This window comes from Rhopalosiphum maidis, chromosome 1, assembly GCF_003676215.2.
Source record: "Rhopalosiphum maidis isolate BTI-1 chromosome 1, ASM367621v3, whole genome shotgun sequence".
Taxonomy (NCBI): domain Eukaryota; kingdom Metazoa; phylum Arthropoda; class Insecta; order Hemiptera; family Aphididae; genus Rhopalosiphum; species Rhopalosiphum maidis.
The window spans coordinates 25,410,928-25,416,300 of record NC_040877.1 but is presented as its reverse complement, the minus strand read 5'-3'; positions in this window follow the sequence as shown (position 1 = coordinate 25,416,300).

Sequence of the window (5,373 nt, the reverse complement as noted above, 5' to 3'; positions counted from 1 at the left end):
TAATTTTCAGTCTCTTTCATTATTTTTATTATATTATTGAAATTATTATAAACCACATTTTTGAAAATAGTAAATATTCCCAACAATATTTTATTGTGTGTATCCAATTTCATTAAAATAATATGAGATCAACTTCATATACTAATAGTTATAAAGATGTATTCTTATATTTTTTTCAACTTAAATGTTCTTGTTATAGACTCAAGATTAAATATAATCTTTTACAAAGTTTCTTATAATAATATATATAAGTTATATATCAAGTGATTGTAAGCTTATTCATACCTTAATTTTCTTTTAGTAATGAATTTATACAAATTCTGTTTGGATACTTAAGTATATTAAGTAGATAGTATATCATTTAAGAAATGTCTTGTGCCATTACAAATTTCTTTTTTTTAAAAGAGAATCAACTTTTAAGCAAATAATTCTTAGAAAATTCTAATCTGGTTAAAATACTAGTTTAAATTTTGATATGGGTTCATACAATTTTTTTTTAAAACACCTATTTAACAATTTATAAGATTAAGACGTATTCATACTTAAAAAAATAATTTGATATTATCACGGGACATTTCTTTAATGGTATAAAAAATTAAGTATACTAAAAATCCAAAAATCAAGAGTTTTTATAAATCTATAATTTAATTTAAAAAACAGAGAGTTTCATGCTTGGTGAATTACCTTGGATATTATGTGTTTATGTATTTTTTATTCTTACCATGCATTATATGTTGTTATTAATTGTAACCAAACAGTATTTTTTTATATTAATAATAATAATTCAGATATTTTTGTAAAATTAAATACATTTCTGGAATTCATAATAGATTCCTTAAATGCATTCTGTTAGTTATCTTCCCAGTTTATTTTTATCACATAGTCAATATCTAATATTTTATGCAGTATAACATTAAATTACCTACCTCACATGATTTAAAGTTGATTATATTATTAATTTTTCAATCACCCAACACTAGTTTATTTTAAAATATATATTTATGCAGAATTATATTGGAGTGGTTATTACATACTCGACTCCGTCCCTTAATGTTTTTATATATCTAGTAATAAAGATAAATCAAGTATTACAATGAATTATTCAATAAACCCAATATTGTAATACCATTTAACTATAGTATTATTATTTTTTTTGTGTATTACCCTGATACTAAATAATTATAAGTTAGGTGCCATGGCTTGTCTTATTCAAATTTATTTATTAATAATACCAAAGTAGTACTAAAAATATTATCCTTTTTATAATATAGTTTATTTTGAATTATTTATTAGCATGTTGTGTACACTATTAAACAATTTGTCATGTGCTATTCATTTTAAAACATCTAATTTAACTTTTATATTGATGTAAGTTAATTAATATATTTTTAAAATAATCTTCCAAAATGGGTTGCAATGAAAAAGATTTACCAAGTTGACTAGTCTTTACTACTGTAATTGACTTTTAAGTAGATACAATTTGAGTATAATGTAAGTAATACTAAATAAATTAAATAAGACTTCTTCTTTGGAATTTTAATTAATTTTTATGAAATTAAAAGTAATTTGTCTTTCATTTTTCCTCGTGTTGAGATTATAAATTTCTGTTTAAAAGATTAATAACTTTTAAATTTACTAAATGTATGTGTTATAATTTAGTAGACATCAAATTTTCCCAATAAAGTTTTCTAAAAAATTTCTGAATGGTTAAAAGTTGTTTAATATAATCTATCCAGTTTAATGGTATTAAATAATAAATTGAAAAAACTAAGGTAATTATTCTATAAATGATAGCATATAAAATGTCCCAATGTATATTAAATTTGTGATAAAAATAATAACAAATTTATAACTAGAATTATATAAAGTATATTTATTTTAAAATTATATTATTACATTGGCAATTTGTTTATCATATAAAATAATAAAGAAAATACTGTTTTATTATAACAATGTTAAACATTTCATTCAAATTTTTAAAATTTAATGTTTTTGAAAACTGCTCATAGTTATATAACACTGAATTAAATTTGTTATGTAGATAAGAAAAGGGCCATAATTAATAATAATTTGGTTAACAACATAATTTTTATTATAATTTATAATTTTGCAATTCAGGTAAATAACTCAAAACATTTTCAGCCCATCCTTACTATTTTTTTTTTTTTTTTTTGCACAAAAGTCACATATTTGAAATATTAAAAATGTTATTATTTTAAAGCATCACTTAATTGACTTGAATAACAGAAATTCACTTGACACCTAATTAGGTACCTATTTTATAGTTGTAAACATAATCCCTATAATTTTCTTTTTTTTTTTGTATTTAATTTATGATTTATTTCTTCTGGCAACTATCCTCGCTTTAGTTTTAGATTTTGAATATTTAAATGTACCTTACCTTAACTGGCACTAGTTTCAATTTTAAAATTGTCATTGGCCAATTGTAATTAAAACTAGAAAAATATTTTGGCCTGTGTTAATCATCTAAAGTTAAATGCAAGACCTCAAAGAAATGGTTGATTATTTCTATAAACTTAATATTAATAAGAGTTATGAAGAAAGTGTATCTCATTATTACCAATAATCAACATTAATTATAGGCCAAAATATTTTTCTATTATGCATTTCCCAATTGTTTAGTTACCAAAAGCATTTATAATTTAAAAAAATAAATTGTAGTTCTTCTTTTGTGCAAAATATTTTATTTTTGCCGAATGTATCGCAGTTATATTAAAAATGTATAATGTACTTTCGTTTCTGTTATTTGAACGAAAAATTTTTCCACAGGGTAATTTAAAACCTAAAATAAATTTTTAAATATTTATTCACTTTAGTCAAGTGTACTTAAATATAAACTAATGTAACTCACTAAACGAGTAGTATTTTATAATATGCACGTATGTTTTTTTTCTACGTGTCTTGTATAAGATCTCAAAAGCACAAATCTATAGAATTTGGGCAAAAATCTATGTTCTAGATAAACATTTTTCATTTTGCCATTAATTATATATTTATATATATATATATATATACATATATTTTTTTTTAATTTATTTTAAAGTTACTTTATTTGTATAATTGTTTAGTTTAAGTGTGTATATGTAAATTATTATTGTGCTTAAAATGATGTTTTGTTGTGTATATAATTATTTAAAAAATAAACTGTGAATTATTGTAATAATTTTGCATACTTGACACTTGAGTAATTAGAAATAAATTGTATCAAAAAAATTATAATCAGTTGATATTAATTATTCATATACTATATTACGGCGGTTCCCAACCAAGAGGAATTAAAGTCTGCTCGGTGAGGAGAGGTTATTATACTTAATATTATTACTTTATAAATTGATTTATAATACATTTTTAAAAAAATGAAAATAATAAAAGTAAATAGTTAGTTGTATGTTATGTATTATATAGTTATTTTGTATGATTTATTTGTATAGCTCAAAAAAAAAAAAATTCGCCTAAACTCTTATTTAAGGGGGTAATGAGTTTTAGTAAATTTATAAGGCAGGTGTAGAATGAAAAGGGTTGGGAACCACTGTATTATAATAACATAAATATAATTCTAATACCGTACTTCAGGTTTCTTCCGAGAGCTTGAAAAATATTAAATAATATATTACTTATGAGAACACTATATACAACTAGTAACTACATTGTGTTATCTTACATAAAGTAAATTGTAAATTGAATAAAGTGAATGTGTAAGTTCTGAATATAATGCTAATATTGTAGTGATTTTACTTATCAGATTTGAAAGTAAGAATATTATCTAGTGAATCTTGTATGTTTTTTTTTTTTTATGCTAGATTCTGAACGGAGTCTAGTTGGTACTTTGGGGGAGAGGGAGGGGTCAAAAGTAAAAAAATTCCGGTATTCAAAAGCGTCAGGAAAACCCCTAAAAAAGTAACGAAAAAACAACGGGTATTTTAATGCATAATCAGTTTTCGACAAAATCGATTTTTTTATTGTTCTGTAACTGAAAAACGAATCATTGTAAATACTTGAAATGTTCACCAAATGTTTATAATAACGTTATCTATTTACGATTAAATTTTCAAAATATTTTGACTTTTTTAAGCTATTTATAGACAAATTAAAATTTTTGATTTTTTCTAAGTTTTTTGCTGAAATGCCTATAAAAAAAATTTGGCCTTCCAAAAAATCTTTAAAATTTAATACAAGGTTAATTATAAATTTTACTTATCGTGGTAAAAAAGAAATCAAAAATTGTTAGTCACAATTTTTGTTTATAAGCATATAAAATTCATATGTTTACGAAATATGTCAAAATCGAGAAAATTTGCAAGAAATTTTTTAGTTGTAAATTCATAACATTTGTATGATTTATACCTAAGGTTAAAAAACCCAATACTAAGTTCTCCATAACTTTTTCTTCAAATAACTGTAAAGAAATACTCCAGCGTTAATAAAAAAAAAATTTTATGAGCCCATGAAATTAAATTTTTTTACGTAATTGTGTAAAATAACGATATATCCTAAAACGATTTAAAATATTTGCTGTTATTTTCAAAAGACAAAAAGTATAAGTCATAGAAACTTGAGACTTTCACTAGTAGTTGAGAAAAATAAATTACAATTTTAATATAGGTAATAATGTAATATAATATCCTTGACTGACAAATCACCTCCGTTTAGAATCGTATTTCGTATACAATGATACCTGTCCCAAACAATAATAGCCGATTTTTAATAAATCTCATTAAACGCATTTAAAATACAACTTCTCAATACCGAACAAGAAGGTTTTATTTTCATCATTTTTGGCGAAAAATCCAAACTATTTCCGAAATGATAGAAATATTTAAAACAAACTCGGAATTTTCATTGCAAGTCCATTACTTGTCTTGGCTTTTGTCCCGGAAAATGACGGAAAGTACGTATTACATTGATAATGAACCAATGAATCATTTATTTCCTATTTTAAAGATACATGGATTGGTAAGCCAAATAGACGTAATAAGAGAAACCACCTCAGGTCAGTGGCGGTTATAAAGGGGTCGATAGGTGGATCGCCCCCCCCTTGGGATTTGGTTTTTTAAATTTAGTATATCACTGACCCAACCCTAACCATACTACAAATTTTCGTACTTTATGGTTTGATAGAAAAATATTTTTTTCGTTTTAAATACGGATAATATTTGGGGTGGGGGAGGGTTGGTTTTATTTTCGCCCCTCTCCCACTTGAACAGCATGTATAACCGCCACTGCCTCAGGTCTCCTATTTCTCTGAAACTGCTATACGACGTCTACTGTATCTACTATCTGGTTTACCTAAAACAAATAATCATGTTGAAAGGTGGTATAAAGCAGTAGTTTTCAATCTTTTTAACCACGCAG